Source organism: Lutzomyia longipalpis, chromosome 1, assembly GCF_024334085.1.
Source record: "Lutzomyia longipalpis isolate SR_M1_2022 chromosome 1, ASM2433408v1".
Taxonomy (NCBI): Eukaryota; Metazoa; Arthropoda; class Insecta; order Diptera; family Psychodidae; genus Lutzomyia; species Lutzomyia longipalpis.
This window is the reverse complement of record NC_074707.1, coordinates 30,844,009-30,856,579: the sequence shown is the minus strand read 5'-3', so window position 1 is coordinate 30,856,579 and position 12,571 is coordinate 30,844,009. Positions and strand designations below refer to the sequence as shown.

Genomic DNA, 12,571 nt, shown 5'->3' with positions numbered 1-12,571 from the left:
AGAAAATTTCAGATGTTTTTAATGCCATGGAGTTTCTTTAAGCTCCTAATGTTGTTGTTTTAGGTCACCTTCGACTAAAATTCGTGTGTAAGAAAATATGTATTCTCAATCTCCTGGCAATTGATTTCTAGAATATAAAGGTCATTGCCCCTCTTCACACCACATAAGCCACAAACTATATGTATGTCATATCTATTTATGGTATTATATTGTGATAATTATATATTATTGGTTTATTTACTTAACTCCACCTCAAATACTCTTAATAAAATATTCTGAGGTACCTACTTGTTAGGTGAAGAACAATCTTTTTATATCAGAAATAATCTTCTTCTTAATCTACATTTAATACCGTAAGGTTGAAGCAGGTGGCTGCAGAATAATCGGTGTCTTATTCTATGTAAGTGGACTAAAGTGGCGAACCACTCAAAATGGATTATACGTGAAAGTTACGTACACCTAATTCCTGAGAATTGAACTGGATTATATTATATTCTGCAATAGCAGAAAGGGTAAAGAATACATAACAAATTTGGAAAATGGTAATTTACTGCCATTCATTTTAAACATTAATCTCAAGGGTATTGTATGAAGTCAAAGGACCATGTATACTTCATAATATTTCGTTTAATGGAAATTGATGACATTCTCCTTCTATAGCGATAAATTCGCAAAAATGAAAAAATATTGCGAGAGATAAACCAGCATTTTGCAAAACATGTGTAAAAGTAAATCATTTAACCCGTTTTTTTTACAACAAATATTCCCTGGAATATCTCAAATATGTACCTACTCAAAAATGCGATTACCTTTGATGGTGAATTTGGTTTGCTTACTGTAACTTCACTTAAGGGGAAATCCACTTACAATCAGTTTAATCATTTAGGAATAGCTCATATATACATTTGTGTATCCTTTGATTCTCGTACATAGTTTATGTTACGGAAGTAGTACATAGAAGTTTCCTATTTCACGTCATTCAGAAAGTATCACGGAGTATTTTCACTATTTAAATATTTAATGTCATTTAATTTGCTGAGTTCATTCATCCCTTAACAACTTTACAGATATTAGCTTTAGCAGAAGCAGAATACGACAATATGTATTTGCATTTATTTTGGAGACTGTCTAATAATTGTGAATGGAAATTTCTTAGGGTATTTAACCCCAGAGCTAATTAAAGCATTCAAACTTTACCCTAGCCACCCTAGCCTAGGCTGCAAGCTTCTATAAAAATTGAGAATATTTTTAATGAAGAAAAATTATGTTCACTAAATAGCATACAAGAAAAAAAACAACTTCAAACAAGGATTACTAAATTAGTAACCGTACCGCCAGTACTATTAACAGTTTATCACTTTCTTCACAAAATTTGTAACAAATATAATCCACGTGTAAATGTTATCAAAGAATCAGCCACACACCTACGTACAATTCGGCCAATCTAAAATTACAGTCCTTATATACATATTTTGTAAGAAAGAAAATCTGTTAGTTTCGCCACACCTTTCTCTTCTTACATTAAAGGGCATATGAGGCCAGATCAGGTTTGCCATCGTACGACCGGAAGGAAGAAAATCTACATAGTTTAAAATTTCTATTATTTCAGAAATACGATAGTGTGCTACTTTTAGACGTATAACAGGAAATTGAATATTATTATTGAATTTTATATAAAAGAATTCAAAGTTTTAGGTGGAGCAAATTATCGCGAATTCAATGTTTTTGTGAGTATACAGAATTTTTTTTTATAAATAGATATGGAAAGTTTCAGTCGCACCTTAATAGCATATTTTGTTCTCTATAAGAATAAAGACAATTTTGACCTAATGATATTCACATGTGAAAATATGTATGTCCTTACGTGGGCGCCAAATGGCGTCTCGCATGTTTTCAATGAAAACAAAGTTAAGGTATCTGTTAGTAGCGATTCAATTTCACTTGATTAACCTTTATACTGTTCAAGCTTTAGTTTAGAGGGTACAATAATATAAAACTTTGAGTTTATGTATGTATGGCTTTCTAGATCAAGACCTCTTTATGACTAAAACAAAATTAGAAGGAATATATGGCGTACACATGTATATAGGTATATAAGTATTTGCAACAAGTAAAAGTTTATTAACTCTAAAGACACCTAACAAATGTTTAATTTGCGTGTCCTTTACAATTCCTTTATGATAATGGCTTTTCACTTTTCATCATGCTTGAAGGAAACCTTGCCGATATGAACAGTATTTAACCAAATTGTATTGTTTCCGATAATAAATGTGAAACGGAAACAAAATAGCGTTTAATTGAATAACGAGAAATTGAGGGTTTTCCAAACGAGCCATTTTGATTAATGACTCTGTTATGCTGCTTTTTTCCCAGTGAAATTCTACTTTAGTTTCGTTCAATTTAACAACCCTCTGTTGAATAGTATTGCGTATAGGTATTATTAATTTTACAAAATGTACCCATATATGATGCATAAATGCAATAAAAGCCCTCATTCCAGTTAATTTGTCGTTATTGCATTGATTGAAAAGCGTTTGTATCAATATTTATAAAAAAAAAATGTGAATTTGTTCAAAAAAAAGAGTTTTGTTAATATTTCTGCAACATTTTTTAAACTGAAGAACATAGGAAATTAAATATTTTTTCCCAATGAATGAAAGGAAATTAAAGAACCACAAAAAATTGACTCAACAACCTGTTTCTACCCAAATATTTAGTAATTGAAGCAATGAAATGTTCTAAAATCAATTTACCAAGATACGTAGGTAAAGGTATGTACAAAAGTAAATAAATAGGTATACATTTCCGCACTCTGGTGTCCCAACATGAGCAGAGTATGGTACGCGTCAATAGAACAAATTTAGAAAAAAAGTGAAAACAGGGATACACCAGTGTATACGATACGTCGTTGGTGAATTAATGTTATTTTCCGAGTACTCTCTCAAAATAAATAGCTGTATGCGAGATTGAAACCTAAGTAATTCACATTTACCAAACCTCTATGTGTTACATCAAAGGAGTATATAATCGAAGAGTATGCTTCGTTAGCTATCAGCGACTATTACCATTTTTTGAAACATTCTATGTGAAAATTCTGAAATTCTCCAAATTGTACGACAAGTCTTTTATTAGGAATCGTTTGCGCTGTTTATCTGGACGCTTTTATTGTCGTGGCACAAATTCTCGGCCCTGCTGTCTCATTGTAATTTATAGCATCTATATTATCCCTTATACATATAATCTATTTTTCATGCATATCATCATACTGGAATTGTAATTTATCAGCAATATATTTAGCCACAAATGATGGGCATAAATATAATAAAACAAAGAAGTTATCAAAAAACATTGTTATCAAAAACCATTCAAGCATAGAAATTGCTTAGCATTTTTGTTATCTAAATTAATGGCTAAAATCATATGTAATGTAAAGTTTATGTCATTCACCGAGTTGTTCGGGAAATCCTACTTTCTCGGCCTTTAAGCTGATGGTATTACTTTTAAGATTAATCACCAAACCGATGAATTTGGCCAAATAAGAAATGAAATTATTTAATTGAGATAAATAAATAAAATATGAAAAATTCATAACAAGAATTTTTTTTACAAATCACTTTCAAGCCTTTCAAGCGAAGATTTTTCTCAATTTTTTTTTACAATACCTTCCACAATACCTCGTTCAACTTTCATGTATAAAAAGGTAACTCAATTTTAGACAAAGAAGTGATTTCTTTCTTTTATAAGAAAGGTTGCACCTTATTTTGAGAATTGATTCCTAATAAATGTAATAGTAGGTAAACATTTTAAAAATCAATTTTTCATAAATTAAACGCCTGATGGCTGTATAGGAAATTTTATGAGATCTCTATTAGAAAATATCGCATATGTTGCTCCAAACTATGTACTTAAGGTATATATTCAGAGCACAAAATAAGACTTATATTGTTCCATGGGGGTTGGAAGCCATGTGGCCAACATAAACATAATATATGGGTATTGATAGTGTGGTACATCTTCTTTGCTAATAAAAGTGTGAAATTGGTCTTGAGAACTCTTCAATTTGGATTCCTTAGTGCGAACCATATAAACAAATCACCGCAATGTTTTCTTTCTACTCTCAATATTGAGAAAAAAAAACTCTTTTCACCTTTGTATTCTACGTTTCGAAAAAAAAATCAAGGAATTTCTCACCATTATTCCCATAAAATGTCTGTCTATACATAAAGCTATAGATATTTCATTCTAGGCTGTGGGTAACTATAAAAATCCAATCTGCGTATTTTTTGCGAAAATATGTATTAAGTATAAAATCAGCTTTTAGACGAAATTGCTTCTCAAAAAGTCATGAAGTCTACATCCAACCCACGTATTTCAGTAAAGAGTATGTAGTTTGTCACATTATGTTGCGACAAAATCTCCTTGTTTTACACAATGTCATCACTTACGGAAGATTTGCTCATAAATTACATATGCATACTATCACGCAATACATATAATTTGTGGTCCATATCTGGCATGCAAACTCAACATTTATTGCAAAATTATATCAATATTACTTGAAGAGCACTTTAATTCTAAATAAGGTGCTATGTTTGAAATTCAAAATTAATTTATTAAATCTGACAGTGTGTTCATATGGAAGTAGATTTCCATAAATTAATAATACAATGAAGTTAAACATGTCATACTTCGCGTGTGTAAGGAAATACAAATGCGAAGAGTCAAGATTTGTGCAAAAAGTTTTCTTACATCACACCCAAGCCCTGAGGATATTTTGAATATTCATCTCCTTTTTCGTACCTCATATCTCTTGTGAATTCATATTTCTTGTGTAAATTTCATGTAGCACTACTGGAAAATAAAACAAAAGTTAGGAACCCAAGCTGAAGTGTTTTTTGGCTTTTCGGTTTAGTCTAGCACAGAGCACACAAAAAGGATTCTAACATCCCATATATATGTAGTAGGTATTCTCTATCACTATTTATATTATATGTTATATGTACATGAGAAGTGTATGGACGCACTGGGCTGGAAATAATTTATGTAGTCATGTACAAAGCGACGCATTAATAAAATGGGACGTGGGCCATTTGTATGATGCGTCTGAAACTGATGAGAAACCTCTGTTGTGATTTAGATCGAATGCTTTTCCAAAAAAAAACTAATTTTTCGGCCTATTTTAAATTCACAAAAATTGCTTGACGTCTCCCATACAGAGAACACTGAAAAATATTATTTTTGATCCATTTCTATAAGTTTTTTTTTTGCATTCGAAGCACACAATCTTCAATGACTTTAAAATTAATCTAGCTAAACTGAAAAAAAAATATATCAGTAAGGAATAAATTATTGTCAGTTTGCTAATATTTAAAAGACTCATAAAAAATGGGACAAATGAATGAATTTTTCTAGCTTTATAAAATGCTGTAACTGAAAAATTCACCTTTTAAAATGTAAACAACCTTGACCTCCACGTTTAACCTAATGAACTTAAAGTAAACAAATTTTATTCATTTCCATTCCCATTCACAAAAAAAGTTTTCAAGTGACTTGAATTATATACATGATGTAAGTTCCTACTTCTCAAGAAAAGCTCCTTTTTTAATTTTCTTTTGGATATAAGAAAAATCCTAATGAGCGAGATATGTACGTACACATTTAAGTCAGAACAAAAAAAGGTAATTTCTATTATACGTTTTAAAGTGAAATCCAGGAAATTTGTCTCAGAATAAGACATGGAAGATTATCAGATATAACGGTGGTGTTTACATAGCTATTTAGTAAACAGAGATTAGAGTAAATGGCAATAAAAGGTATTACAGTGACGCTTTTCTACTTAAATGATAATTTCCCCAAAAATCGCATGACAACCCTGACCCAATTATAATTTGCAAAAGGGTACATTTATGCAAATTATCCCTAACATTTGAGGAATGTCTCCTTCTGCATGTAATACACATTTTTTCCTCCAATTTATTGCAAAATAACACACCATTAAGACGAATGAAATTGCCAACAGCATGAGATAGAATCAGCAATAAAAAAAATGTAAGACACTGAACCTAATTTCACATGAATATGCAATTTATGAAAATGAATATTAAAGTTCAATTGAGTTTACATTTAATATTATTATGTATAGTGTCTCTGTTACGTCGCGGTATAAGTACCTACCCGACTGAAAAGAGGGTAGTTTGTTTGCATAGTGTCCCTATTACATATACTGTGTACTTGCTTCAGAATAGATACCAGCGTATAAAAAAAACTCGAAAAGACAACATCTAATTTAAGATGTTATATATGATGAATATTTGACTATTTTCGTTATACATGTTTTTGAGTTTTTACCGCGAAAGCTAATTTTATTCTGTTTGTTTTCTGTCCTTCTACAAGCGGGTATTATGCTGAAGAAAAAACATCTTTATACCTATCAATTTTTATTTTTAAACAAACATATTTCACAGATTAAAGTTTTTTTTTATATTCGAAACGAACTGAAAAGAAGTCCTTTCTTTACTATTCAATTACCGAGAAAAATTCTTGAGAGAATAGTTTTATGTAATTTGATCTCTTAAGGGAGGCAAACTTTTTCCTACTAAAAGCTTAAGAATTTTTGTGTTACTTTTGAACTGCTGTCGCAAATTAGAAGCTACATTTACTATGTTTTTTTTTCTCTCAACACAATTACAGCAGTCACATCCTATTTTACTTCCAACATAATAATGTAGTCCAAGAGGCAAAGACTAAAGAAATAAATTAAATTTTCGACATTTATGGCACATTCGCATTTTTTTTTAGTTTGCAATTTTAAATACTCAACGACCACTTACTTTAACACTTGGTTATTTCGCGATGTGAATTACAACCACTTGAGCAAATTAAGGGAAAATATGATATTTTCCATATTAGTCTTGACTCCTGTGATGCTACGTTTGTAGGTACTATTTTATACGTATAGGCATAACTACGTGTAAGTTTCAGCTTTGACTATCCTAAACCCTCGCTATAATTTTCTCGTTTTGGCCCAAGGAAAAATCTCCCCGTAGTAGAACTATAATTACACACAGAAATTCCCAGTAAACTTTAATGAAAAATAATGCTTGGTCTGTTAACTCTTTCCTTCTTCTTTTCTTTTTCATTTCTATTCACTATATAAAGGATAACTTTCCGTCGGAGAACCTCTTTTAAAGTTCCTTTACATACTTTTCCACCTCTATATAAGTATAATGACATGCAAATTGCTGCCATATTTTAGACTATTCTGAACTTTCAATCTCCATAACTCTATCATTTTGAAGAACAACTTTTATTGTGCAAAAAGTGATACAACGAAATAGTTTGAATAAAGTTTATTTCATTCTCATTTATTTAAAATAAATCTGGAATTCTGATGTGCAAAAAGGATAGAAATTTTATTTTTTATAACTATAGTAAAATGCTGTAGAGGATACAAAAATTAAAAAAAAAAAGTTTTTTTTTAAAATTACATGGAGGTCATTAAGAGTAAGTGAAAAAAAAAACTATTTTCAATTTAATTTATTGTTTTTCTTAAATTTATTTAATGCATTCTTTTAGGTATATTGTCACTTTGTATTAAAGCATGCCTTACCATTAATGATAAACAATTGAGGTAAGTCTTAGCTTTGCACAAAGTTTTTTCTCATAAAAGAATCAACCAATACGTTCGTTGATCATAAAAGAATTTTGTCGCAATGGGAATGATTTTGCACTGACTTCACAATGTGGAGTTATCTAAAGAACCGTCGCGGGAAAACTGTTTGGACCAGAAGATTTCTCTTATAACTGAACCACATTGCCCTTCAACTTACACTACAGCTGGCAAATTTGCGCAAGCGTAAAAAATGTGCGATAGAAAAAGCATTCAGACTTATGAATGAAAATCATGAAACAGAAAACTCCTCACCAGCAGGGTGACTATTTTTTTCCATAATCTAAATTGCAAATTTATTTTTTTTTCCTCAAGATTCCATTCTTCAGCACCAAAACATTAAATAGCTTTTTAGACATTCTCATGAGAAGTGATACTCGAAGGGTTGATTTATCCTTTATCCCACACATATACATAAATATTTTCCAAGAAAATATAAACAAACGTGTGAAATGCGCACGGTAAAAAAATCTTTTCAGCACTTTATTATTTATAGCCTTTGTAAACTTTGGATTCACAGGATTCACATTATGCATATATACCTAGATAAAATTCTAAACTTCATAAATTGCATATAATAAACTTTGATTTGAGTCTTGAGGGAAGTTGTGGAGTATCTGAAACTGAAGAGGTGTGCTAGTAATTTATAGTTGGAGCACCTTTGTTCCATCATCACCGTTCTGAGAAAAGCAAATTTTACAGAGAACAACGATTGATTATATATTTGAAAAGCCCTGGCACCAAGTGGTAGGTATGGTACCATAGGAATTGTGTTGCCTGTGGCAGTTTAATTTTCTTAATAGGGATTTGCATAGAGAATTCTTCAAACGAGGACAAACTATAAAGAATAATGGATTTACCTGAAGAGATCCTTATGAAAATTTAAAGGCAAAAATCATTATTTTAGAAGCATATGCCAGAGAAGGTCGAGGTTTCGATTAATATTTCTTTTATTCCCTTTTAGCATTTTCGTTAGATTACACATTATGAATGAATGGCAACACGAAGGGAGCACAGATAATAGTAGCACTCAAAACGGGGTGAATGGGTTGTGAAAAGGGTGAAAAGAGTTAACGTTCTGGAAGATCCTTTTACAAAATAGCACAATATGTAGAAAAGACCCATTCGATAGGGAAAGCTAGTTATTCCCAAAGTTACAAAGTTCTAATTCACTACCAACCCAACACTATGTTGGAATTTGTTAATTGCTTCACTTTATTTTTATTTAAACATTATACATTATATCAATTAAATTCAAGAGATGATAATTTTTTAATGCAGAAAAAATATTAAATTTTATTGAAGATTCTCATGAATTTATTTGCTAAATTTGGTTAACTTTTATTATGTAATTAATTAAGCATTTTAAATAATAAGATGTTTTTTTTAATGTGCATCAACACACGTTTTGTGTAAAAAATAAAACTTCATAAATTGAATAAATAAAATCCGATAATAAGAAAGTAAAATATTTACCGCACCATATAAGTTCTCAAAAGCGTAAAATATGTATATGAGCGATTCATCATACTTTGAAATCTCGCAACTCCTAATGGTACTAAACCACACACCGTAATTTCTGGTGGTAATTGAACCTTCATAATAAGTATTTGTATGTAGAATTGAATTCTCTTTGGCTTTGTGTACCACGGACTCTCATAAAGAGCAATTAAAAGTTTTTCATTCTGCAAAAGAAAATAGATTATTTATAAAAAAAAAAACAAACAAAATATTAATAAAATAGGTATACTAACCTCAATATGTATAAGTTCGGCAAGATAATTTAATAAATATGATAAAATTATATTAACAACTATGTAACAAATATGAATTCCAATCTCCACTCTATTAGTGATTACATTTAAAATAAAAAGATCCATTACTAATAGTATGGAGAGTACTATGTAATCTAGAGAGAAAATATGAGCAAAAAAAGATGAAAACTTAGTAATGTATGACAATGTTTTGTAGTGTTGGATAATTATTTTTCTCATATTCCCCAAAATTTCCTCTTCAGTTTTCTTCGGAATGTTCTTTAAAACAAATGAACTGAAAGAAGAGAAAAAGAGGAAAACATAAATCAAAGTTTTTTTCATGCTTAGTCTATTCATCTTCTCCTTACCCATCCAATTCCTTTTCAAATATTTCCTCATATGATTTTACTACCATTATACGTATAAATTTAAAGAGAGTAGCCCCAAAGGACATGGATCTTATCATCAAATCCATACACGGCATGTAAATGAAAACACAGAGAATTGTCGCAAAAAACTGATACAAGAAAACCAACTCATAATTAGGAGTCCTAATCTGATCATATGGTGCCCACGTGTTATATATCGGCATCCTGGTATCCCCCGTATCAAATAATAAAGAATACGAAATGAAGAGGCACGCACCAACCGTGCATAGCAAATAATTAATTACGGTGAATATTTTGCCGTATCTCTTCTGCAATATAAAGTAGAAAAGGAACATAAATCATATTGCGTGGAGTAATTTTAGATCCCATTAATTTACATCATTGCCAAAAATTCTTTGAATATCTGGATCTGTCGAATTATCAGCCTCAATAACTAATTCATCAAAATACACCAAAAATTCCTCTAATTCTTTGTGATTCATTAAAATGAAAATGGCTTTCAATAGAGCATTCGTTGCACACACGGTGTAGAATCCATCAAATATTATATCATGAAGCTGCAACATGCATGAGAAAAAAATCATTAACAAATATGCAATTCTATTTTAACATAATTCAATACAAAATCTCACCTTATTGTTTGTCACATAAATATATATCTGAATATATTGCTGCACGTTCAGTATAATCATCAGAATTATGAATAAATATGCTCTAAATTTAGGGTGCAAAATTATACCCCATTTAGTAAGAAATTGCGCACTTATTTTTATTTCTTCATTTTCCAACCAAGGAGCCTCAGCTAATATATTTTTATCAAACTTGAACATTGCGTTATCTGACGTGTCACGATACTTTTTGCAATGATGAAACGCCGAGGGGAAAGTTAATGCCAAACTCAATAATTTTCCATTCAGGAAGTGGATTTATATATCCATCCACTGTGGCAGTAGCGTGCAACATATAGTGGCATTATTTATAAAAATCATTAATAAATCTTTTTGTTTTATTTTCATTATTGGTATTAAAAGACTTTGACACATGCATGCAATTTGTGTTAATATCATGTAAATTGTTTTCTCACTCCTCATCCATGAACGTGACACAAAGATACTAATTAAAGTTCGGTTTATTTATAAAATACCACATCATGTGTAGGTATTGTGAATTTTCAATATATTCAAGTGCGCACATAGTTATGTGTAGTAATACGTTACAAAGGATTTAAATTTTGTGGTTTCGATGGTTTCTTTTCAGGACTTTATGAGACTTAGATAGAAAGAATAAAGGCAATGAGAAGGAACAATGTTGAGGGTAGGATTAGGGTGTAAACATCTTACTTTGCAATAATCGTACCTAATAATAATTTGCACTAGTTTATCCAGTTATATCAAATAGGAAGTCTTTAATAAATTATTAGGTTCCTAGAAAAATAATCTCTCTGTATTATAGGATCAGCTCCTGGAAATTTAATTAAATCTATTTACACATATAAAATCTAATGCAAAGCATTCCACAAAACCCACCATAATTGATCAAAAGTCCTTTATGACTTTTTCGGAGAAAACTAATATCTCTCTTCCCATTTGGGCAGCTTTAAGCAAAGAGAAAATTAATCGGAAAATTTTAATGACTGTGATACACATACCTCCCTTCCATGGATTATCAAGAATCCTGCAGAATTTCAGATTCCCGTCAGCTTTATTTTAAAAATCAGTTTATGATATTCCTATATAAAGATGTAAAATTCATTTACCCATCTGTCCATCCATTTTTGAGAGCTATAAAACCCAATAGAACGTTAAGAATAATGACGTTGAGACCCACTTTATTATCAATCCTAGCGAGCATTTTCCGGCTCTATGAAAATTAATCGCTCGGAATCCCCGAGTGCAAAATACCACAAATTGATTTTTATTGCCTTTTTAACCGTTGATTGAACTATTTTTCAATAAATATTTTTACAGCTCTTTCTGTCTTTATGTTTTCATAAATTTTAATTGAAAAGGGTGTTAAAGTACAAAAAAGGATCCAAAAAAAAAACTTTAATGAACTCAGGAAAACAAATAGGTTGTGCATGATGGAAATATGCTTACAACAACTAATATGTTTCAATATGAATAATTTAATTCTAAAGTTGACAACAAGATCAATCAGAAAATCTCAACATTAATATATTGTCCTTATTGTACCTACATACAAAATTAAATCAAATTACATACTATTGTGAACATAAGGTTTTCAACTCCATATAACAAGTTAATGTTATAAATAATGTAATATGTAGAAAATTGAATTGCTTCCCCTAATAAAATCCCTCAATCACGATAAGTATATTACCATAGCAAGTTTACTACAATAGAATAGAATTATTAGATATAAAGATAGAATAGCAAAAAGTTCGCCTCTATTTTGTATATTTTCGTTCATTTCTAACTAAAATGTTCACCTACAATGTATGTTGGTGCGAATAGCTTGTACATTTGTGAGACATGGTGGCAAAGGTAGAAAATTGCCTAATTGAATATTTTCACGTAGACGAACTTGATGATTTGTGATAAGGAATTTATACTGGAAGCACTAATGGAAGTCATGTTCCCTTCATGCAAAGCTCTTCATCCTGACAACCCCACATAAACACCCACTTAACTATAACTATATGAAAAATCAATTTCACTCTTCGTCCATCGTCCACTTAATAAAGGCATCCGAGAGACATCAACACCATTTACAGCTCACCATTCCACCGCAAGGGTCGA

At 30.6% G+C, this 12,571-nt stretch overlaps 1 protein-coding gene across 2 annotated transcripts in view; it reads right to left on the bottom strand.

Moving 5' to 3' along the window:
• LOC129785851 (RYamide receptor) overlaps nt 1-7,776 on the bottom strand; it is a 39,631-nt gene extending 31,855 nt beyond the window's left edge. For both annotated transcript variants that reach the window (XM_055820496.1, XM_055820497.1), the window contains exon 1: nt 7,610-7,776. The gene's annotated coding sequence lies outside the window, so the exon portion shown is untranslated. The remainder of the gene's footprint in view (nt 1-7,609) is intronic.
• Nucleotides 7,777-12,571: the final 4,795 nt, after the last annotated feature.